Source organism: Myxocyprinus asiaticus, chromosome 38 (assembly GCF_019703515.2).
Source record: "Myxocyprinus asiaticus isolate MX2 ecotype Aquarium Trade chromosome 38, UBuf_Myxa_2, whole genome shotgun sequence".
In the NCBI taxonomy this organism is placed as follows: Eukaryota; Metazoa; Chordata; class Actinopteri; order Cypriniformes; family Catostomidae; genus Myxocyprinus; species Myxocyprinus asiaticus.
The window spans coordinates 32,786,102-32,812,994 of record NC_059381.1 but is presented as its reverse complement, the minus strand read 5'-3'; the positions used below and the strand labels follow the sequence as shown (position 1 = coordinate 32,812,994).

The 26,893-nt window shown below is 38.0% G+C and overlaps 1 protein-coding gene across 2 annotated transcripts in view; it reads right to left on the bottom strand.

Moving 5' to 3' along the window:
• Positions 1 to 26,893, bottom strand: part of LOC127429340 (glucocorticoid receptor-like) — a 111,098-nt gene that overhangs the window by 36,626 nt on the left and 47,579 nt on the right. The window lies entirely within an intron of this gene.

Here is a 26,893-nt window from a genome sequence, read left to right as displayed (position 1 = left end):
TTACAAATCCCTTACACCATCTCATGTAACCAGAACTGTCTCACTGGTTAGCCAACATGCCACACACTGCTGTATTTAGCTCCCCTCTGCACATACATATTAAGTTGTTTGTCAGCAGGTCGAAAGGCTATTCAGAGAGAAGTTGATCGTTAAGAGTGAGTAATACTTTCCCACCCATTAAAAGAACTACAACAATTGGGATAATGGTTTCAGGTTGCAGAATATTGTTATACCAAGCGCCATGTTTGCCGTTAAAGAATGCTTATATGCCAACACATGGCAGAAGCTCAACAAGTCTGACCTAAAGTTAGGTTGCAGTTAGAGTGTAAGGGTCACTGGAAAGATGACACTGGTTATAAACCATCAGGGCAGCCTGGACATTAGATGTCAGCCCAAATCACTCACTGGTGATCGTGGCTGGAATTGATCCAAACTGACAGGTAATATGAGTAACCAGTTCATTCAAACATTTTTCTGCCTGTGAGCTGCACATACAATATTAACCAAAGCATAGGGTTGGAAAATGAGAACCGGTTCTTTTTTCAAACTAATTCTATTTAAAAAAAAAAGAAAAAAAAAAAAAAAAAAGAAAAACATACAGAATAACATTCATGACGTCCTGTTAACAGACAGAAAAATGATTTAAAGAGAAAGTTCACCCAAAACCGTACCCTTAAAAACGATATATATACTCTACTACTGCGTAGAATCTACACCGTATCCTTTGCGCGGTCGTTTGCATTTATAATTCTGCGGCGGTGTCTGCTCGTGTTTTAAGAGAAAATGTCTTCATTTCTGAAATAATTATGCATTTTATTAATAAAATAAAAACATTTAAAAAATCAATGTAAAGCAAAGTATTTATAAAAAATGTATTCAATGTATGTGATATACAGATTTCCCGATTGGATTTGATTCCGATACACAAGCTCTCTATTCTATTCGATTTCACTTTTGATTCATTTTGATATCGATTCATAAGGGTAAATTTAATTTACAATGTCCATTTTGCTTACATATGAAAGAAATTCTCTCTCAGCTAATGCTGTTAATTATAAAGGGAACTTTTAACCTTCTATGCAATCCTTCTAAGTACAATTCAAAAATATTAATTTTACAAATTATATTTTTATTAGTTTTTCATCATATTGGTCACATTTTAGCTTTTGAAAAATTTTCAATTTCAGAGTATTCTATCAATAAATGTCTTGAAATTGCATATATTAAACGAAGTGCTGTCAGTCGATTAAAATTTTTAATCATGATTAATTGCATATTTTTGTAGTTAATCGTGATTAATCACAGATTTTCAAAGTGCTGAAATGTGACACTATATACTGTATATATATATATATATATATATATATATATATATATATATATATATATATATATATACTTCTTTTCCTGTCAAAATGTATTTATTTGCATCTTAAGAAACAACATATAGCAATATAATGCTTTATTAACATTTTGAAACAAAGTCTTGCACAGTATAAAGATAGAAATGCACTAAAATATCACCAATTCAAGCAACCTTAAACGTTTCCCAAAGTTTAAGTGGGAGTTTGACTAATTGAAAGAATTAGTCTCCCCACAGGTTGCATTTTCATTGCAATAGGCATTAAATCTCTAAAACTCTCATCCTCCACAATATTACCGTATTTTCCAGAATATAAGTCACATTTTTTTTCATCATCTGAAAGGTCCTGGGACTTATAGTCCAAAGTGACATATACATAATTTATACGTAATTAATGTTAGCCATTTAAATGCACGCACACTAAAACACACAAACAAATGAAAACATCAGTCAAAGATACTGTAGTAGTGATTTAAAGTTGCCATTTCAGAGTATTTTGCCTTTAAAAAGTACTTTATGCAACCAGTTTAAATATTCTGTCCCATATTATTATTGTTCTAACAAACTCTATACATCTTTCAAATGCAACTCCTCACATACCCACGAAATGACATTTCATCATGTAGTAAAAACATTCAGTCAGTGAACAGGATAGTTAGTGCAGAGCAAAGTTTGCTAATATCAGAAATATCCACAGATAGACAGTCTCTAACATTAATGAATGAATAGAATACAACAGGCATACTGTTTTACTCACAGACTAAAAGCTGTTTATTTGTATACAGCATAGAGCTATAACACATAGAGATGCATATTTGCTGAGGTAATCTTCATAGTGTCTGATGTTGAACAGCTGAAGGGAAGTCGGGAATTGGGCGGCTGCTCCCTGGTCCTAGTGCCTACCGTATTTAACCTCTGTCAGTGCGACTTACACAAAGATGCGACTTATCTACATTTTTTCTCTGAACAATGCGATTTTTACCAGGTGCGGCTTATATTGAGGTGTGAATTTATTTCTGGAAAATACAGTAATCTGCCGGTAGACTGTGGCTATCTTCTTTGCTACAGCATTTGTGAAGCCGCGTCAAGCGGCAAATTGAACTCCACATAAAAAGCGCTGCAGAGAACGTTTTGGTGATAGTTAAGACTTGACGTGCTTCTGTGGCAATTAAAATGTGCCTTACATAGGCTGAATAATACTTGATTTCTATCACAAGTCCCATCTGGACTTGTTTTGTACATCAAATAGCAATAAGAGGTCCTTTCCCCATCATTTTATCACTGACACAGAAGCGCTGTTTATGTGTGTGTGTGTGTTTTGAAGTGTGAGTCAGTGTAATGGCTCGGGGTGGACACATTACAAAGGTTCCGTCCTTCCAACCATTGTTTATGCTGGTTTATACTGTATTAAAGGTAAATGCGTTAATCACGATTAAGGAAAATTAACTTGTTAAACTTTAATTAATCGCAAGCGTTAACGCGTTAATTTTGACAGCTCAAATTAAATTACGTATATATTTTTTATACATGCATAATTTGTACTATTTACAAGTCTTTACACTGTTTTGTAGAATCAGTACTGTCTCTTTAAGACTACAGGCATTAGCAAGTGAGCGCATATTAACGAGAGAGGATACACACTGTTTTTTTTTATTATTAATGCATGTGTGCTCTGTGTGATTAGAATATAATGTTTCTTTTTATAGTTGTTTTTAATCAACAATTGACAGTAAAAAACAGAAAGGATATTAAGGACATTTTTCAAAGACAAATGGATTGCGTGGATCTTGTCTTTGGATACACAGAATGTGTCCAATCAAACTTTTATTCTCAATACGCAGTGAAAGGATCCTGGTGCTACACTTCTTCGCCGCTATACTACTTAATTCCTGGTGAGAGAAATCGAAAAGTTTTAAACCTGTTTTTAATAGAAAATACATCAAAACTGCACTCGTCAAATGATTTCATGGGGTCTTTAAAGAGTCTCATATTCCTTCAAATGTATTCATGGTATATCATACCATGAGTGACACACTTTTGTAACAAGCTGCGTTTCCTGTAACAGGCCTGTTGTTTTCTAAATTGTGCAACATATTTTAGCTGCACTGAAAGTGAGTTTTGTGTTGCGGCACAATGAAGAAATGTCTCTAATACTGAGAGTCATAAAAAGAACTTCAGATGCTGCCAAACAGAGGCTGTGCTAGCAGGGTTTGTTCATTTTTTCCCCTGCAAGATTTTGCTATGTTGATTTGTGCTCCATCCAGCAGGTGGTGTGTGCTTGTTCGCTTCTTCAGCACTCTGCTTGCACAACAGTCCTCTGATCATGAGAATGCAGTCCATTGACCTCAGCAATCAGTTCATCTATACGGCTGCAAACCAATCTATATGATATGGCGATAAACTACTTGCTAACACTTGCCAACTATAAATACATAAAACTATTAATGTGTTTTTGGCTCCATGGTATACATATATTTTTGTCTTTGTTTTATCTTTAACCATTTAGTTTACAAAATACTAATGTTTCATAAGAATGAAATCTTGAGGAAGAATGTAAAATCAAACACTGAGTAATTTATTGAAGCAATACATTTAAAAAGTATGTTAATTTATCACTGAGGGGATGCAATTTATCTGCAGACCACATATTGAAGAATCAAAGCTTAAATAGCATAAAGTAGCTTTTACAACATTCTTTGCAGGCTAATCATGTACCAAAAATCTGATACTGAGTTTCTTGCAGGTTTTGGGGAAATTGGACATGCTGCATGCATTTGCTGTGTTCACAGAAACACGCCAATCAAACAAAATTATCTGAATTTGAATGGGTTATTTCACCACAAATTGAAAATTCCTAATTTCTTAATTTACTTAACCACAATGTCAGTACAAACTCATATTACCTGTGGCCTATTTACTTTCAAAAGTAGATGTAAGGCAGAATATAAGGAACTGACAGCCTCAGTCACCATTCACAAATTATTGCATGGAAAAAGATGCAATGAAAGTAAATGGTGACTAAGCTGTTATTCTGCCCAACATCTCATTTTGTGTTCAATGGAAAAGTCATATGTGTTTAAAACTAAAGGTAGACGGATATATCGGTTTTACCGATTAATCTGTGTGGATGGTTGCCTATATGTGTCATGTGTGTTTTATTGTGAAGAAAATTGGTGATTCAAACTCTGTTAAGAAGAGAGAGTTTGTTTTTTGTGAGTTAAAGATGAATCAAAGTGACCAAAAAGGTGAGAGTGAAGTTTTAGCCCATTATACAATGCCAAAAAATTGGTTCCCTATCTGTCACTCACTCGACGTTGTGTTGATGTAGTGACACTAGGGGTCACTCTTGGGAGCCCGAGACACCTCTGGTCTTTGATAAAAGGCCAATGAAAATTGGCGAGTGGTATTTGCTTGCCACTCCCCTGGACATACGGGTATAAAAGGAGCTGGCTTGCAACCACTCATTCAGATTTTCTCTTCGGAGCCGAACGGTCGATGTTTACTGAGCTGACTGTTCATTCACCTCTGCTGGATCTGATGGCGCATTTCAGCGGCTTCTCCCTCCTCTGCACTGGTGCACTGCAGAGAACGCCCCTGGGTGCTTTAATCCTAGCTCACTCTCGGTACATGTTGTGTGCACACAGGAACTTGGTGCTCTCGCACCTCAGCCAATTAGGGCTACGGGTCAACTGGGAAAAGAGCAAGCTCTTCCCGGTTCAGAGCATCTCTTTTCTCGGTTTGGAGTTGGACTCAGTCTCATTGACAGCGCGCCTCACGAACAAGCGCACACAGTCGGTGCTGACCTGTTTGAAGGCGTTCAAATAGAAAACAGCGGTTCCACTGAAACTCTTTCAGAGGCTCCTGGGGCATATGGCATCCTCAGCAGTGGCCACCCTGCTCGGGTTGATGCATATGAGACCGATTCAGCACTGGCTTCAGCCTCGAGTCCCGAGATGGGATTGGCGCCGCGGGACACATCGCGTGGACATCACGCCAGCCTGTCACCGCCACTGCAGCCCTTGGACCGACCTCACGTTTCTACGGGCAGGCGTTCCCCTAGAGCAGGTCTCCAGGCACGTCGTGGTCAAAACAGACGCCTCCAAAACAGGCTGGGGCGCTGTTTGCAACAGGCATGCAGCCACCGGCTTATGGACGGGCCCGTGACTGCATTGGCACATCAACTGCCTCGAGCTGTTGGCAATTCTGCTCGCCCTGCGGAGGTTCCGGCCGTTGATCCAGGGCAAGCACGTGTTAGTTCGGACAGACAACACGGCAACGGCAGCATATGTCAACCGCCAAGGTGGTCTGCGCTCTCATTGTATGTCACAACTCGCCTGCCGTCTCCTCCTCTGGAGTCAGCAGCACCTCAAGTCGCTGCGAGCCACTCACATCCCGGGCGACCTCAACACCACAGTGGATGCTCTGTCACGGCAGGTTACCCTCAGGGGAGAGTGGAGATTCCACCCTCAGGTGGTCCAGCTGATCTGGAATCGATTTGGACAGGCACAGGTAGACCCGTTTGCCTCCCAAGAATCCTCGCACTGCCCACTCGGGCTACTCTCACGTGATCTTGAGACCCCGACCGGGCTATGTGCCCAAGGTTCCCACGACCCCTTTTAGGGACCAGGTGGTGAAACTGCGAGCGCTGCCCCAGGAGGAGGCAGACCCAGCCCTGTCGTTGCTGTGTCCGGTGCACGCTTTACGCATCTATTTGGATCGCACGCAGAGCTTTAGGATTTCTGAGCAGCTCTTTGTCTGCTTTGGTGTACAGCGGAAAGGAAGCGCTGTCTCCAAGCAGAGGATTGCCCACTGGCTTATTGACGCCATAGCTATGGCATATCACGCCCAGGACGTGCCGCCCCGGTAGTGCTACGAGCCCATTTTACCAGGGGTGTAGCGGCCTCCTGGGCCCTGGTCAGGGGTGCCTCTCTAACAGACTCTTGCAAAGCAGCGGTCTGGGCAACACCCAACACCTTTGCCAGGTTCTACAACCTCCGGGTGGAACCGGTTTCGTCCCGGGTAGTGACACACAATACAAGCGGATAAGCCTGGGATAGCCGGCCAGGTGTATCGCTTGCACATAGCACCTTTCACCTCCTCTGAGCTGAAGACGTGCGCCATTAATTCCCAGTAATGTTCACAATCTATGTTCCCTGGCTGACTTCCTCTGAGCCCTGTGGCAGTCGAGTTTTCAGAGAGACTCGCTGCCGGCCCAGTACACGTGCTAAGAGCCCTTATCTGGGGTAGGTGCTCCGCATGTGGCAGTTCCCTGTAAGGTAACCCCATGCGATGTATATCTTGCGCTAATTCGTTTCCCTGTTGGCAAACTGCGTCTTCCTTGGGTAAAACCCCCTCTGCCACAGTCTCCATGTTTGTAGTAACTTCTCCCCCATTGGGTAGGATCTACCATGAGACTTCTCCACATGACATACTTCCGACATAGTTCGGCAAGACCACGTGAAGTATTTTCCACTTAAATACCCCCCCCCCCACTCTGGGTGGGTTGTGGTCTCTGTGGTGTCCTCCCCTTGGGAGGGACACCCCCCGACTAGACCTGGTCGGCCCAGTCGGATATTCCCTTTTTTTTTAGGGAGTGGGAAAAAAGAAGGGGAAAAGAGGCCACGACTGGGCAAGCCTGTCTCTATCTTTTGGGCAGTCGACTTGTCCTCAAAGGGCCGTTCGACACTCATAACTATGTTGGGGGAGGTTACGTGTCGGTCTGGTGCGCTGGCTACGAGGCACACAGTTGTCTGCCCGTCACACACCGCCAGTTCAAGTAACACAGTTCAGCCAGTTGCGGCGTTTTGTATAGGGACCCCTAGTGTCACTACATCGACACAACATCGAGTGAGTGACAGATAGGGAACGTCATGATTACTTGCGTAACCTCTGTTCCCTGATGGAGGGAACGAGACATTGTGTCCCTCCTGCCACAAAGCTGAACTACCCGCTGAAATGGCCGGACCTTGTCTCGGCTCCTCAGCATAAAACCTGAATGAGTGGTTGCACGCCAGCTACTTTTATACCCGTATGTCCGGGGGAGTGGCATGCAAATACCACTCGCCAATTTACATTGGCCTTTTATCAAAGACCAGAGGTGTCTCGGGCTCCCAAGAGTGACCCCTAGTGTCACTACATCCATCAGGGAACGGAGGTTATGCAAGTAACCATGACATTTTAGATTTGCTTTTTTTTGGTTTGTTTTCCATTTATAAATATCTAAAACTCCTTACATACATTTACTTTAGGAGCTATACTGCAGAAGAAAAAAAAAATTATTAGAGAATGTTGAATATAATATACAAATCCAAGTATTTGTTTTCCTTGTAATTCTGTGAATGTCATTTAGAGATATTTGTAAAAGATGATTTAGTCATCTTTATTGTTAGTAAGCACATTTAATACAACCTTTTAAGTCAAGGCACAAGCTAAACAGTCGATTAACCGTTGGAATAATTGCCAGAATAGTCGAATAATCATTCCAATAATCGTTAGATTAGTCGATTATCAAAATAATTGTTAGTTGTAGCCCTAATTTGAAAAAAACATGAGGGTGAGTAAATGATACCATAATCTTCATTTTGCTGTTAACTATCTCTTTAAGAGGTAAGAGCCCATGTTTTTAATAACTTATAATCACATTATCCTTCTTCCTGAAGTGAAGTCCTTGATCTGAGCATTCCCTTAACCAACAAGTTAACGTGGAAAAACTCTTTTGCTAAAGCAATACCAGAATAATTCATGGCAATTACTCCCAAAAATGCATTTCCCAAAAAAATCCATAACAATTTGAGACCCCACTAGCGAGCGAGTTCTTGACTTTGCAGGTAAGTGCTAAATAAAATTTGCTAACAGTATGTTTGTGAGTTTTACATCCGTTATCACTGAGGCTGCACGCCCAACAGGAAAGACTAGTTTCATAACAGCTACAGTATGCTGTTCCTCTAAATTCCTGAAATGTCCCATCAATCACAGCTCCAGTGATGGTAGAGCACAAAGATCCTGTGTGATTCTATCTGTCATTACCACAACAAATCTAGAGGTTCAAGAATGAGAAAAAAATGGCACCATTGTTCACTGGAGTCCAGCCAATGTCACACAGCCATCACATGCTTACTAACAGAGGAAAGGGGTCTAATGTTTGAGTTCCCCTAAGGAGAAGACACCACGGGTATGTTCCAATTCACTGACAGTGCCCTAGGAAGTGTACTTCACAGGGTATTCTGTATCTGAAAGTAATATTTTGCCCCAATATTAAAATTCTGTCATCATTTACTCACCTTCATGTCATTCCAAATCCAAGTTTTTTTCTTTCCGTGGAACACAAGAGAAATTTGTGAAAATGTCACATAGCTTCTTGACTCTGAACTATTAAGCTCCAGAAGGACAAAACAACACCATAAAACCACAGTAAAATTAATCGATACAACTTGTGCAATATATTCCAAGTCTTTGGAAGCAACACATTTGAAGCCATACAAGTGAATAATGACTGAATTTTCACTTTTGAGTGAACTATTCCTTTAAGTGAGATTCCAAATCGTATGGAGTAAATATGTTTAGTCTGAAGGGCATTGCAAACGGCACAGGGAATAAGTGGAGTGGTGGTGGTGTAGTGGACTAAAGCACTGAACTGGTAAGTGGAAGGTTGTTGGTTCAATCCCCACAGCCACCACCATTGTGTCCTTGAGCAAGGCACTTAACTCCAGGTTGTTCCAGGGGGATTGTCCCTGTAATCAGGGCACTGTAAGTCGCTTTGGATAAAAGCATCAGCCAAATGTGTAAATGTAAAATGTAAGTGTACATCAATATATGACTTCACAAGAAGTGGAGAAAGAAATGTACCTACCAGTGAGTGAATGTATTTACATGGACACTGATACACTGTTAATTATCAAAAATTAGCTTATTCCAAATATCTGACTACAGAAGAAAAACACATTTACATGAGATTTGAAATAATCTGATTATTATCGGTTTTTGACATCAAAACGTAAACAGTCATGCGAACAACACTTGTACACATGGGATAAGCTGGTAAAGGTGTTTTTTAAAAAAAGAAAACAATCCGTTTTTGCTTAAACTGTTTATGACTTATTCCCAATAAAGAAAAGCCGTTTAAAGCGTTCACATGTCCACACATTGCCGTCTTATTAAGCACAATCTGTGTCTCGTCAACAAAATTATTGACATTATATACACTGGCGGCCAAAAGTTTGGAATAATGTACAGATTTTGCTCTTATGGAAAGAAACTGGTACTTATAAGTGGCATTCAACTGATCACAATGTATAGTCAGGACATTAATAATGTGAAAAATTACTATTACAATTAGAATTTTTTTTCAGAACTTCTTAAACTACTTCAAAGAGTTCTCATCAAAAATCCTCCACGTGCAGCAATGACATTTTTGCAGATCCTTGGCATTCTAGCTGTCAGTTTGTCCAGATACTAAGGTGATATTTCACCCCACGCTTCCTGTAGCACTTGCCATAGATGTGGCTCTCTTGTCGGGCACATCTCACGCACCTTACAGTCTAGCTGATCCCACAAAAGCTCAATGGGGTTAAGATCCATAACACTCTTTTCCAATTATCTGTTGTCCAATGTATGTGTTTCTTTGCCCACTCTAACCTTTTCTTTTTGTTTTTCTGTTTCAAAAGTGGCTTTTTCTTTGCAATTCTTCCTATAAGGCCGGTACCCCTGAGTCTTCTCTTTACTGTTGTACATGAAACTGGTGTTGAGCGGGTAGAATTCAATGAAGCTGTCAGCTGAGGACATGTGAGGCATCTATTTCTCAAACTAGAGACTCTGATGTACTTATCCTCTTGTTTAGTTGTACATCTGGCCTTCCACATCTCTTTCTGTCCTTGTTAGAGCCAGTTGTCCTTTGTCTTTTAAGACTTTAGTGTACACCTTTGTATGAAATCTGACTGACTGACGAGTTTCTTGAGAAAGCCGTTTCTTTTTTGCCATTTTTGACCTAATATTGACCTTAACCCTATGGGGTCGACGGACGCGCCGACGTACAGATAAGTGTAAGACATCATTAGAGACTATAAAGGGTCTACTTTTATTTGCACAATAACAACAAAACCTTGTGCTTTTGTAAAATAAAGAAAATGAACAGGATGCGCTTTCAGCCGTCTCTGTCTCCGCGAGCATCTTTCTGAAACACGTCACAAAAATGAACTGAAACTCCGCGAATATTTATCACACAAACATGAAACATATGTCTAAAGAAAGCTTAAAATGTCTACTTTTAAATAAAAATAATTCAAATTTAAAACAAATATTATCCTGCAATGTAATCTGTACGAAACAAAGCGATGTACAGTTTCTCCGAGCTCAGCTTATTATTGCTAATGTGATCCCACCCACCATCAGAGCGCGCTATTCATACGGTAATGTGCTGAGACGATCAATGCAAATGGTAAATGCCCCCAACACTGCCTTAAAAAGCATCAAGTTTATTCACTTTTCTGCGCATTTGGAAGATGGCACACTACACAGGTGAGGAAGCTCTACAGATGGTCCTGGATAGTGACAAAGAGTTCACATTTTCCTCAGAAGAAGAGCAGGAATCCGACGATGAACGTTTGAAGAGCAACTTGATCCAGCCGAGGATACAATTTCGGATGAGTAAGTCATTTAGTTTTACTTACATTAGTTGACATGCTATTTTATATAAACATGTACATATTTTACTAGTTGGACTATTTCCAGACTTGCCAGCCAGTATTCAGAGTATTGAAATTTGAAATATGTCCTAATAGGCAAGTTTTAGTTACATTTAAATGTTGTTTCGGCTAAAGCAGGTTTTTAAATTGTATGATGTATGATATAAATATGATATAAAAGTAATATGAATGTTTAGATTATATTTTAACTAGTGTTTATGCTGCCTCATTATCATCAATGAAGCTTGTGCTTGCAAATATCTGTTCAGGTGTAAATGTGTAAAATGTGCTGTAAATATTAGAAAATCAGCATATTTTTTGAAGGATTTGATTTCTGAAGGATCATATGACACTGAAGACTGCAGTAATGATGCTGAAAATTCAGCTTTGATCACAGGAATAAATATGCATTTTACAATATATTCAAATAGAAAAGTTATTTTATATTGTAAAAATATTTCACAATATCACTGTTTTTGCTGTATTTTGGATCAAATAAATGTAGCCTTGGTGAGCAGAAGAGACTTCTTTAAAAAACAATTAAAAAAACGTACAGATCTAAAAACTTTTATACGGTAGTGTAGGTCTAAAGTTTTTAAGTAAAGTCTTTATGTAAAGAAAATTAATAGTCAGATTACTTATTTTAACTTAAATTTGATTTTGTGAATAAGCTACAAACAATACATGCAATCATTAAGTCTCCTCACATTCATTCTCTCTCAGGGGAGGGGTCTTTTTTCTCCTCAGGTGTGAATCACATCAATATTCATGATCATCCACGCCTCCTCGCATATGGCCTTTCTAACACTAAAAGTGTCTTACAAAAGTTAAATGACTATATTGTTTTGTATGAATAAGGGATCAGGATGGTTTTCACATATTTGTAGCAAAAACTCTAGGCTACAAGATCCAGTTCTCAAAAGTCATGTGAACAAATGTTTGGTATGTGTTATATGGCCTTACTTCAGTGACTTAAAAGTTTTTTTTTTTTTTTCAAAAACCACGCATAAACGTTATTTTCTCAAAAATACAAACATGTACATACATGTTGTTCACATATTATTGTAGCCCAGCTTGTGCTGAATACAGCGTTATCAGACTTTAGCCATTAATATGTTTTTAAGCTATTGAAAAAAGCACAAATGTCAAGGCATGTCAAAACTTTTCCAGAGCCCAAAACACCCTCAGACCCCAGAGGGTTAAGACATGCCAGTCTATTGCATACTGTGGCAACTCAAAAACAAAGACAATGTTAAGCTTCATTTAACAAACCAAATAGCTTTCAACTGTGTTTGATATAATGGCAAGTGATTTTCTAGTACCAAATTAGCAATTTAGCATGATTACTCAAGGATAAGGTGTTTGAGTGATGGCTGCTGGAAATGGGACCTGTTTAGATTTGATCAAACATGACTTTTTTTCAAATAGTGATGGTGCAGTTTTTTTACATCGGTAATGTCCTGACTACACTTTTATCAGTTGAATGCCGCTTTGGTGAATTAAAGTACCAATTTCCTTCTGAAACAACAAAATCTGTTCATTATTCCAAACTTTTGGCCACCAGTATATATATATATATATATATATATATATATATATATACACTGGTGGCCAAAAGTTTGGAATAATGAACGGATATATATATATATATATATATATATATATATATATATATATATATATATATATATATATATATATTATATTATAACTGGAAGTATAAAAACAGGGTTCTCACTCTTTTCAATGCACAAATTTCCAGGACATTTTATGCGTCCAACAAGTGTAATATTTAAGAAAAATTAAAAAAAATTTACCCGAGAAACTCTGTGTGCACTCACAAAACGTTTGCGTTCCCCCGAGAAACTATGCATTCTCTCGCAAAACCTGTGCTCTCGTATATGCGTTCCAGCTCCTGAATGCTCTGCAGGCTATTGCATTTATAAGAGATAAGTCAAGATGACAGGTGCAGGTGCCTACTTTTTGTGGAAAACTGTATCTTGCAAATATGTAAAGAGTGAGAAGATACAGCGACTCCTTTCTGTATTGCATCATTACATCATATATAAATCTGATATATGGCATATGCAAAAAACTAAAAAAAACTAAAGGGTTGTTCCAAACACAGATACGAATGATTTAAAAGTGAGTTCTGAATTACAGTTATTTTAATGCCCAAAACCTTCAGCCACCACACATAATGAAGCATTTTTTTATTGCTTTATTAATGGAGAGGGAAACACCATCACAACAACAACAAAAACAATAATAATATGCAATTAAATTGTGCACCACAGCATTCCATTTCAATTAGACCACTCACATTTAATGTAATTTTAACTGTGTTGTCTTTATTTTCACATATTCATAAATTGAAGATTATGATTTGTGCTTTGCCTAAGTATTGTCTTTTGGGTTTCACTCTTTCATTGAACTGGCTTTCTTTTCTAGCTGAACTCAAAAGCTGGAATAATGCTGGAATACACACAGGAGAGCTATCAGAAGACTGACATTATGATGCACATTTTGTGAGAGAATGCTAAATAACTTGTGAGAGCACGCAATGTTTTGCAAGAGAACACAAAATAATTTGCAAGAAAATGCAAAAGCATTTTTTCCCCCACCCAACTAATTTTTTTTCCTAATACCTTGACCCTTTAGGGGCTCAGTACACTTCAGAGTGCTCTCTGTCATCTCTCACACACAAGACCTCACGTCATGATCATGATGAGGTGTTTTTAGCGTATGAACAGACGAATACACATTCATTTTGAAGCACGCATCACTTGCAGATTATTTATTTATTTAATTAAATCAAAGACTTTTTTAGTTTAATTATCACACTAGGACATACAGTATCACAGTTTTAATTTGATTAAGTGTACATTCAAACATTTTCATCCAAATGTCATATTCCATGACATTCCGCGTTTTATTGCTAATGCCATTTTTATGACTAGATTCTGTGTTTTCTCATGAAGGTTGAAAAAGTTGAGACAATCACTGATCCAAGAGCGTGTTTTCCAAGGTTATTTTTTAACAAAAAAAACAAATGAACATCTTATGTGCAATGAGTCACTGAATCATTTTGAGATGTTCACGAACGAAATGTGCCAAGAGACTTTATAGTATTTAAGCATTATAAGAACAAAGAAGATCTATAATTTCCTTTCAGTTTGTGAATTGCCGAGCATGACTTTTCATCCAAAAAGACAACAATAATAGTTTAATAATAATAATAATGAGTATTAATAACACCCATTCCTTCTCCTTTATTAAAATTTGCATGTCAAATCTACTGATTTCAGTTGAATGTTTAAGCATTATAATTAAAATGCAGATGTACTATATCATTTTCCTACAGTATTTAAACTGCTAAGCATGGCTTTTATCAGAAAAGACAACAATAATAGCCTAATAATAATAATTGTGCGTTCAATAATGTCCTTTCATCATTGTAAAGTACATTTGGCAATGCTCCACTCGACACCAGCATCAAGCAGTGATTTGCCCTACACATGACAAGCATTTTGGAAAGCATGACAGAGGGGCAAATTTATGAGCTTGCCATGCAAGAAAGCAGGAGGTGTGCACAATAAACGATAATTTTTTTTGCAGAAATTGCAGAAAGTATAGAGGACTCATTTATGTTTAGGTTTTAGTGTTTTTTTTTGTTTTGTTTTTTTTGGAGGATGAAATTACTGTAGTTCAATAACTGGGGTCTCTGGATACTCGGAAACAATAAGGTAATAATTAATTAAAATAAATTATGAGACTTTCAATATCTTTACATACATTTGGACAGTTTTAAAATATTTATTGTAGCTTTGTACTCTCAAAAACATCATTCGTGAGGCAAAAAGGTGTGTGAAAAACACTTTGGTGTGAAGTTGGAGCTGAGGTTGCGCTGACGCGTCATTTCATAGACTTCAATGTATTCGGCAGTGCTGTCATGTGAAAAGCCCCTCAACATGTACAAACATCAGTCACTTTTACACATTAATAGCTCTTCTGCCCTTTGCTCTACGTGATGAAAAAGGTAGGCTCACATGCCGATGCTGAAGTCAATGAACAACATGCCACTCTCATTCAGTCAGTACATGTACCAGGTCATTCAATTTGTTTATGAATGAGAAGTTTCACGAGTGTCGCTTCTCACTGTGCACGCGCTGCAGTAGCCAAGCACACAACTGGCCGTAGCTGTAACTAATCAAGTGATCTGCCTCGGTTGTACCGCGATTGCCAAGCACCCGACTGGCTGTTGCTGTAATCAATCATGAGGATGTAATGCCCTTAACCATTGATGTTGTTACACAATGCGCAGCCACCGGCAGTGACAAAACGAATGTGTATTTGACTCCTATTCTGAGTCCTGATCATTACCATGTTTTTGTATACGTAACAGAAACCTTGCTAGCAACACAGTCAAACCGTTTTATTATACTGAAATATTTTTCAGGACAAATAATTATTTTCCAGGACATTTAGGTATTTTTCAAATTTTTCATTACTTTTCCATAACTGGAACTCTTCATTGCAAAATTCCAGGTTTTCCAGGATGCTTGGGAACCCTGAAATAATAACGGTTAATATTATCTAAGGGTCGTTAGATCTACAGTTCCGCCTGTTCTAAAACAAACACAGAGAAAAAGTAGTGTGACCACAAACTTGGTCAAAACTGTGAATTTAAATGCACAATCCAGAAATAATAATATCCACAGAATGTAGAGGGGTTGGCACTCCAGAAGAAATTTATTATTTAATGATGGTATTTATCAAGGCTGCACGATTGACTGAATTAAGAATTAATTTGTAGTTTGTCCCTGCACGGTAGCGCTTCACTGCAAAATGCTGCCTGCTTTTTGTAAACAAACAGCACTTCTCCTTCAGCGTTTGAGTCAGAGATGTGTGAGCGTGGGTGGGCTCCTACTAGGACTTTGTGTATATATATATATATATATATATATATATATATATATATATATATATATATATATATATATATATACACACACACACACACACACACACACACACACACACATCATGGTCTGTTTGAATATTCAATTCGTATTGGCTGAAATTTAATTAACTGAAGATGGCGCCGCAGATGGCTGCCTCATTGTGGAGCACTCCAATTCTTTTGTGGTTTAGGGTTTGTCCTGAGTTTAGTCATTTTTTTACAATCAGTTTTACCAGGGACGAACTGCTGAACATTCGGCAGCTCATACCAGACAATCTTTTCCCGGTTTTTGAATATTCTGACGTTTTGCTGGACATTTTAGTCAGAGGCACAGCTGTAGTGTTTGAGCGCGCTATAAGACGCATGCAAGGGAAGAGAGCCGGCATGCTGGTCAAGCTCTGTCAGCGCGGCTTTCAAACAATGCTGCCGAGTATTCATCTAGCGAATCTTCACTCTCTTCCTAACGAAACAGAAAAACTACATCTCCTCACCCGTACAAACAAGGACTTTTCAAACTGATGCTTTGTGCTTCACAGACACCTGGCTGTGTAAAGCCATTCCGGACAGCGCATTACATCTGCCGGGCTTTCAGCTGTTCAGAGCGGATCGCATTGCAGAGTGAAATGAGAGGCGGTGGAACATGCTTTTACATCAATGAAAGTTGGTGTACAGATGTAACAACTTTAAAGAAGATGTGCTGTCCTAATTTGGAAGTGCTCTTTATCAACTGTAAGCCTTTCTATTGGCCGCGGGAGTTTCCCTCGTTTGTTCTGGTGAGTGTTTATATTCCTCCACACGCGTGCGTGAATGCAGCGCTGCTACAGCTGGCTGATCACATCACAGACATGGAGCAACAACACCCGGACTCACTTATTATTATTCTCAGCGATTTTAACAAAGCCAGCACATTACATGCCCCACCAGGGACAGAAATATACTGGATCACTGCAACACAACATTAAAGGATGCATATCGCTCTGTCCCTAGAGCAGCTTTGGGACTCTCTGATCACTGTCTGGTTCATCTTCTTCCAACCTACAGGCAGAAACTTAATTCAGTTAAACCTGTAGTAAGGACTGTAAAGAGATGGACCAATGAAGCAGAGCTGGAACTACAAACCTGCTTTGACTGCACTGATTGGAGTGTTTTTGAAGCTGCCGCCACAGACCTGGACGAGCTCACAGATACTGTGACATCCTATATCAGTTTCTGTGAGGATATATGCATTCCTACTAGGACTTATTTAACGTTCAACAATGAAAAACCATGTTTTACAGGAAAACTCAGAAAGCTTTGTCATGCCAAAGAGGATGCTTATAGAAGTGGGGATAAAATCTTGTACAATCAAGCCAGAAACACATTGACAAAAGAGATTAGAGTGGCTAAAAGAAGCTCAGAGAAGCTGAAAAACAAGTTTTCAGCTAATGACCCTGCATCAGTGTGGAGAGGCCTGAAAGACATTACTTCAAGACACCATCCTCCAACACTGTAGGGAACCAACAACTGGCTGATGACTTGAATGTGTAACTGTAGATTTGAAAAGCCCAGTCTCACACCCCACACCTGCTCTGACCTTCACTTCACACAAACACCAAAACCTCCTGCAACCACCCTCCTCCCCCCCTCTCTGCTACTCAACCTGCAATTAAGATCTGTGAAGAGGAGGTGTGACGGGACTTCCGGAAACAAAAGATAAGGAAAGCACAGGGCCTATACGGTGTTTCACCCACTTGTCTAAAATCCTGTGCTGAACAGCTGGCCCCCATCTTCACACAGGTCTTCAACAGATGACTGGAGCAGTGTGAAGTTCCCTGCTGCTTCAAATGCTCCTATTATCCCTGTCCCAAAGAAACCCAAGATCAAATGACTTAATGACTACAGACCCATTGCTCTGACGTCTGTGGTCATGAAGTCATTTGAGAGACTGGTGTTGGTCCACCTGAAGGACATTACTGGACCCTTTCTAGATCCCAATTTGCTTATAGAGCAAACAGGTCTGTGGATGATGCAGTCAACATGAGATTGCATCATATCCTGCAACATCTGAACAGACCAAGGACATATGCAAGGATCCTTTTTGTGGACTTCAGTTCGGCTTTCGACACCATCATCCCAGCTCTCCTATGGAATAAATTTACCCAGCTCTCAGTTCCCACATCTATATGCCAGTGGATCACCAGCTTTCTGACAGACAGGCAGCAGCTAGTGAGACTGGGGAAATTCACTTCCAGCACATGTACGATCAGCACTGGTGCCCCCCAGGGATGTGTGCTCTCCCCGTATACCAACGACAGCACCAACAAGGATACCACTGTCAAGCTCCAGAAGTTTGCAGATGACACTACTGTCATCAGCCTCATCCAAGATGACAATGAGTCTGCATACAGAAGGGAGGTTGAATGTTAACAACCTGGAGCTCAAAATGCTCAAAACAGTGGAGATGATTGTGGACTTTAGGAGGAACACCCCAACATTGACCCCGCTTACTATTCTAAACAGCACTGTGGCAGCAGTTGAGTCATTCAGGTTCCTGGGCACTACCATCTCACAGGACCTGAAGTGGGAGACCCACAATGACATAGTGAAAAAGGCCCAGCAGAGGTTTTACTTCCTTCACCAGTTGAGGAAGTTCAACCTGTCACAGGTGCTGCTGATCCAGTTCTGCTCAGCAGTCATTGAGTCTGTCCTCTGCACTTCAGTAACTGTCTGGCTTGGTTCAGCTATCAGCAAATCGGACATCAGAAGACTACAAACGACAGTTTGAACACTGAGTGGATTATTGGTTGCCCCTTGCCCTCCCTTCAAGAACTGCATACTTCCAGAGTGAGGAAAAGGGCTGGTAAAATCACTCTGGACCCCACTCATTCAGCCCACTACCTTTTTGAACTGTTGCCTTCTGGCCAACACTACAGAGCACTGAGCACCTGAACCGTCAGGCACAAGAACAGTTTTTTCCCTCAGGCTATCCATCTCATGAACAGTTAAAAACTACACTATAATTTCATGCAATACACAGCCTAGTCAATTATATTATATTAGTTAACATATCCTACCTCTTCGCATTACATTCCCTTGCACTGTATATAACAGATTTGTATTTGTACATACTAATATATATATATATATATATATATATATATATATATATATATATATATTTGTCTTATTGTGTATTTCTATATATACTTATATTTTTTATTCTTTTTTTTTTCATTATCTCTGTCTTGTATTGTTTGTAAAAATTCTTTGTATGTGGAACCATACTTGGCAATAAAGCTCATTCTGATTCTGATTCTGATACATATATATATATATATATATATATATATATATATATATATATTCCAAATAAATAAATTCTGTCAAGTGAAGTGCACTTCTACAGATATCCCCTGCTGAGTGCGTAGGCAGCAGTAAACACTGTGTAGGGACCCTGTGAATGGGAACACAGCTCAGTTTTTCAGCATTCCGAGCGAAAAGGATTCTCACGAGTATTGCTGAAAGGGTAAATTGGAGTAATTCTCGACTCCAGCTGCAAAGCCCTGCCCTGTTTTCCTCCCTAATTCTCCCTCCAGCACAGAGGTGCTTATATAATATTTGAACTGACATTATGGCAGTGCCTGCAATGCCTGAGCTTGGCCAATTGAATCCCGCTACTCACATGAAGAGTAAAGGAGGTCACACGGATCATGGGATTATCTGATTCATCTAGCCTGAGAAAGTTGGCAAGTCACATATGGATTTTTCCCTCATCTCTCTTTGCACCCTCATATATATATATATATATATATATATATATATATATATATATATATATATATATATATATATATATATATATATATTATTATTATTATTATTTTTTTTTTTTTTTACACAATAGTGCCATGCTGGGCTGAGCATGAAACCATTGTTGTGAAGAATATCCTTACAAATTACTTTGGTACAGTGATGTATCAGATTGTAATACCATGGTACTTTGATATACACTGAAATTCATATACCATGGTATTTATGGTACTCCAAGGTAGGTACTGCAGTACCATGGTACTTTTTGGATTTTTTCTTTGTAGTTTACCCCAAAATAAAATTCTGTCATTGTTTACTCACCCTATAATGTCATTCCAAAACTGGATGTTGAACACAAAAGCAGTATTTTTGAAGAATATTCATGCAGCTCTTTTCAATACAGCAAAAAAATCATAGTGACCATATCTGTCAAGCTCAAACCAAAAACTCCAAAAAAGCACCATGAAAGTACCATAAAAGTAGCGATGCACTGATGTATCGGCCAATGAAAGTAAGAATGTATGCTATGGACTAAAAAGGGACAAGCTACATCATTCTGAATTCAGCTCATGTGAGTTGAGAATATTCAAAAATGAATAAATCTTACCACCAAATCTTAAGAAATCTGTAATGTGAGCCTAACTAGAGACTATTCAGAAATAAGTTCATATGAGTTGAAGAATTTTAATGTGAGTTAATAATTAGCTTTTTGTTTCAGTGTTTTGTGTTTAACTGAGACCAGATACTCTGAAAAATGGAAGACATCTAAAGACAAAGAAATAATGTTATTATTTAAATTTCTTTTAAAGTTGTGTGATTAATTAGCAGTGATTTGAAACAAATTACCGTAAAAAGCATAACTACCAAACGGCAGATTTTGAACTAAATAATCGGATATCTTGTCGGCAGATGTTGTTTTAACCAGTATTGTATCAGCAAATGATGTTCTAAATATTTGGAGATTGGTATTGGCAAATGTTGTTTTAAATTGCCAGATATTTGTATCGGCAGAAGTTGCTCTAAATAATAAAATAATTGTATCAGCAGATGTTGTTCTAAATAATTGGATAATGGTATCGTCAGAAGTTGGTCTAAATAATCATATATCAGTATCAGCAGATGTTATTCTAAATAATTGGATAATGGTATCGTCAGAAGTTGGTCTAAATAATCATATATCAGTATCAGCAGATGTTGTTCTAAACAATTGGATATCAGTATCGTCAGGAGTTGGTCTAAATAATCAGATATCAGTATCAGCAAATGTTGTTCTAAATAATCAAATATCGTATCAGCAGAAGTTGTTCTAAATAATCAGATACCAGTATCGGTAGATGTTCTAATTAATCAGATATTGGTATCAGCAGATGTTGGTCTAAATAATCAGATATCAGTATCGGCAAATGTTGTTCTAAATAATTGGATATCGGTATTGGCAGAAGTTGTTTTAAATAATCAAATATCGTATTGGCAGAAGTTGTTCTAAATAATCAGATATCAGTATCGGTAGATGTTCTAATAAATCAGATATCAGTATCAGCAGATGTTGGTCTAAATAATTGAATAATGGTATTGGCAAATGTTGTTCTAAATAATTGGATATCGTATCAGCAGAAGTTGTTCTGAATAATTGAGTATCGGTATCAGCAGATGTTGGTCTAAATAATCAGTTTCGGCAAATGTTGTTCTAAATAATTGGATATCGGTATCGGCAGAAGTTGTTCTAAATAATCAAATATCGTATCGGCAGAAGTTGTTCTAAATAATCAAATATCGTATCGGCAGAAGTTGTTCTAAATAATCAAATATCGTATCAGCAGAAGTTGTTCTAAATAATCAGATATCAGTATCGGTAGATGTGCTAATTAATCAGATAACAGTATCAGCAGATGTTGGTCTAAATAATCAAATATCAGTATCAGTAGATGTTGTTCTAAATAACCGGATATCGGTATCGGCAGAAGTTGTTCTGAATAATCGGATACAGTATCAGCAGAAGTTGTTCTAAATAATCGGATATCGGTTCTGGCAGAAGTTGCTCTAAATAAATGAATATTGGTATCGGCAGAAGTTGTTCTAAATAATCAGATATCAGTATCAGCAGAAGTTGTTCTAAATAATCGGATATCGGTTCTGGCAGAAGTTGCTCTAAATAAATGAATATTGGTATCGGCAGAAGTTGTTCTAAATAATCGGATATCAGTATCAGCAGAAGTTGTTCTAAATGACTGGATATCGGTACTGGCAGAAGTTGTTCTAAATAAATGAATATTGGTATCGGCAGAAGTTGTTCTAAATAATCGGATATCAGTATCAGCAGTATTGGTATCAGTAGACGGTGCATCCTTACAACTGAAAATCCTTCCCTCCATAGCTCACAAATCAAAAACGACCAAGTTTCAATGACATATAACAGTGCTACATTTAATTTGAAAATTGCAGTGGAGCACAAGAATTTCAGTGAATAACATTTCAATCTGTTCATCACACAAAACAAATTTTTGACGTACATTTATGGTGTCTTTTCTCCTTTTTGGAGTTTGACAGAAATGGTCAATGTGTTGCATGGAAAAGTGCTGTGGGTTTGGAAGGACATGAGGGTGAGTAAATAATGACCTTTTTTTTTTTTTAAATTAGCATATTTTTACATGTCAGGTTTACTACCTCAGCTAGCAAAAACAAATTCATACGAACAATTCTGATTCGCTCAACAGAAAAGAACTTCCACTTCCACTTGTGATGACGTTTTATTTTCATTCTCATTGGCCAATAAGGGCCGATCAGCCAAACTTGCCACGTTTCTCATTACCAATAATTTCCACCGAGGCTGCCAACAGAACACCGAGCCTTCATTCTGGAAACAGAATGACTGTACTTGCAACTAAATATGACACCATTTGTTATTCATTATCATTTCATTAGGCACACACAGTGACCTAAAAATTATGATGTGTTACCTTAACCAAACCTTTGCCTGTTTTTTGAGTTAATAAATGTGTCTAGACCCAGAAGTTCTTGATCAAGAATCTAAAATCAAGGGGATTGAAATTTGCAGACATCTCCTTTCGTCTTCCACCAAGGAAAGATAGTAATACAGGTTTGGAACATGAGCGCGAGCAAATAATAACAGACTTTAAATTTTTTGGGTGAACTATCCCTTTAAGGAGAAGCACAACAACAATACCACAATGTCCCTTTTGTGCGTCAAATTTGTGTTAGGACCACTGAAGAATGAGCCCTCTGTTTCCTGCACAGCCTTTATGTTCATGTATATCATTTGGTCTCATCGCTGGATACCATCTGACCTTGCACTTGCTAAACTATTTTCGGACCAAACTCTCTGGATGCATAAATCTTTTAAAGCAAAGGCATTTACTGGCGTAGTGTCCTTCACATATATAATGCTAGGTGAAAGATCCATTTAAACCAGATTAAATAGACAATCAGTCATGCTCTCTTCAAAGTGAATGATACACATGTACTTTCCCCGAAGAAATATAAAAAAAAAAAGCGAAAAAGGGAGCATAAAAGGAATTCATCTACAATTATGAATAGCCTATGCTATTACATTTTCAACCGTTTGGTTTAGTAAGTCAGACTACTTATGTTATTATAAGGGACCTTTCACATTTTTGTGTTCATCTGTTGTTTTTCCATTGTCTTTCTATGGAAATATGCGCTAGGTGGGCATGTGCGGCACGTCTCGCTGTTTTTTCAGCAACTCACGCAAAAGCTATGCATCCTTAAAGGAATAGTTCACCTAAAAATGAAAATTGCTGACCTTCTTTCTTCATCAGAACAGAATTTAAGATTTTTAGGAAAGTATCCCAGGTTTTTAGCTTCATCCAATGCAAGTGAATGGACACCAATTTTTGATGGTCCAAAAAGCACACATAGTCAGCATCAAATTAATCCACACGTATCCCACCGAACAAGTAATGTCTTCTGAAGTGAATCAATACATTTGTTTGAAAAACTAATCACTAATTAAAACTTTATTAACTTCACTTAAATCACTTTCTGTAAACACTCAATGCCTCACGTCGCGTGACGTCATCACGTTGGCGCGTTCACATGAGAATTCAGAAGTTCCGCTCTGTTTACCACAGAGGAACGTACTTCTCGCGAGAGTCAGGTCAATTCAAACAGCTTCAGAGAGTTGGCAGAAGCACCAATTTAAAGTTAAAAACCTTTTAATTAGCGATTTGTTTTTCACACAAACGTATCGAATCATTTATAAGACATTACTTGAGTTGTGTGGATTACTTTGATGCTGAACAAGTGCTTTTTGGACAGTCAAAAATTGGTGTCCATTCACTTGAATTGGATGAAGCTAAAAACCTGGGATACTTTCCTAAAAATCTTAAATCCTGTTCTGATGAAGAAAGAAGGTCACATACATCTTGGATGGCCTGAGCAACACCATTTGTGTGAAAAGAAACAACAACAAATGGTTGTTTTGATCAAAATTATTTTCTTTTAAAAGGTGTGTATTTTCTCCAAGTGTGGAGTAAAAGGCCCCCCAAAATGCAGGAAGTCAGTATGCAAAGCAGCATGCTAAATACAGCACTGGCTCTGCTCTTATGTCAACGTTGCCCTATCACTACACTGCACTACTATCATTATAGAAAGTCCACTATTCCATGTGAGTCATCAATCTTTTGACATGTTCGTAGAATCAGAAGGATAAAATGAGTGAACAGAGAAAGAGATAAGCAAAAGCCTGAGACAGCAGAGATTTCTCTGAAAAATGGCTTTGGCTTCCATTTTACAGTCTTGATACAGACAAATATCTGCAAGACGTTATGAGGCAGGCCACGAGAGATTTTTTCAGCCAGATGAGACTCTGCTACCCAAATTTTACCTTTAAAACTTTCTGGTAATTCAAAGCTGTGTGCACGGGTTTTGGACGTGGGGAAACCCTAAAATCTGATGGTAACTCTTGTGACCTAGGCGAGACATGTCTGACCGCATCCTATCTGTGAAAAACAAAACTAAATTTTCAAAAAAAAAAAATCTTAATCAGTCTCTTTGCCTTGTTTGCCATATCTTCTGAAGTGATATGATAAGTGTTGGTGAGAAATACAGTAGATCAATATTTAAGTACATTTTTGCTAGAAATTCTTCTCCCTGCCCAGTAGGGGGCATATGCATGAAGAATGTGAATCACCAAAAACACAAGAAGAAGAATGTGAAAGTAGGGCTGGGCGGCTTTTCAGATTTTTCAGATTAATTCGAATTTGCGTTTTGACATGATTTTTTAAAAGGAATTTAAATGGAGAAATCGAAATATAGTTAGATAAGTTGTAAATCCACCAAAGGCTGAACAAGGAAATGAAAAGAATTCATAGCGCTTGTCTTAATGCCACTCCCAATCTGATCAGCTGCACGTTTGTGGTGCGCTCCAAATGAACATGGCAGGTTAACAACACGGAGACTGATATAAAAGACAGCGGTAATATTCCCAGTGCGATTGTACACAGTGCAATTGTAGCTCAGCTTTGTCCATCATGCAGGTATACACCGACTTAAGACCATAACTGGCCTCGGCGTGCGCATGTTGATGAACGGTCTCCTTTTCTTTTTACCCATAAAAAAGCGTTAGTTACGTGACAGTTATGGGCACTTCATTTCAAATCATGGAGAGGCTATATATGGGAGAATCAAACATCTTCCGCTCCTTTTACCATGATGATTCAGATAGTTTGTTAATTATTGCTTTGTTCTGTGATGTGTTTCAAGTGTACTGCATCTATAGCCAACATTTGGCAAGCGATCATTTTGACAAACATTGCTAGTTGAATTGTAATGATAAACTATTTAATATTGCTGCTCTGCTCAGCGTGAACCGCTAGAGGGTGCGTCTTTATCTGCAGGGGTTTATGAATATACATACAAATTGTGAATATACATTCAAATTGTTTCATGCAAAGAGTACTTTCTAGATAAACTTGATAATTTTTAGATATTGATCTAGATAACTTTCTAGATTGGTTGGTTACTTGGTTTAGATAAAATGAATACCTACACTTATTCTATTATTTCTGAACATCTGGGTTTATTAGATTTTAATTTATTTTACATTTACACTCTGTTGACAACTTCCCCCTGTGGTGCATTTGTAAATTTTTCATGTACACCTTAGTTTCCTATAATGAAAAGAACTTGGATTTCTCTGACCAGGTTGCCTTGCATTCTAATAAAGAACACACAATTTGAATCATGTTGTAGTACATTTAAAAGTTGAAAAAATCTAAACGTGAATCGTCCATAAATTTGAAGAATCGAGATTTAATTTTTTTGACATATCGCCCAGCACTATGTGAAAGTGAAAGTTAAAGTGGAGATTGACTGAGCAGGAAGAAGAATTTATAGTAAAAATGGACTTAAATATTGATCTGTTTCTCACCCACACCTATCATATCACTTCTGAAGACATTGATTTAACCACTGTAGTCATATGGATTACTCTTTTTTTTTTGCTGACTTATGTGATTTTTGGAGCTTCAACAATTTGGCACCCATTAACTTGTATTGTATGGACATACAGAGCTGAAATATTCTTCTAAAAATCTTTATTTGAGTTCTTCAGAAGAAAGTAAGTCATACACATCTGGGATTGAGTAAATGATGAGAGAATTTTCAAAATTTTTGGGTGAACTATCCCTTTAAGAAACAACAAGAGGCAAATTTAAATCCAACAATAAAAACTGCAATATAAAGCATACTCTCACTATTTATGATTGATAGTATGAATGATAAAAGATCATGCCACACTGAGCAGAATCGATTCCCCTGAGTGGATTCTTTTGATTCCAAACACCTCAGAATCTCTGAAAACAAGGTTTATTATCTTAAACAATTTTTCAAGTAATTTTTGTTTTGAAGATGTTTACATATTTTTTCTACTGGAAAACAAGATAAAAATACTGAATGGTGAAAATGGCGACTCGTTCAGTGTTCCACAGAAGAAAGTCAAATGAGTTTTGGAAGAACCTGAGGGTGAGTAAATGATTTACAGAATTTTTATTTTCGGGTGAACTAACTACCAATGTAATGAACTTTAAAGATTTACAATTTGTATCTTTAAGTTTAGCA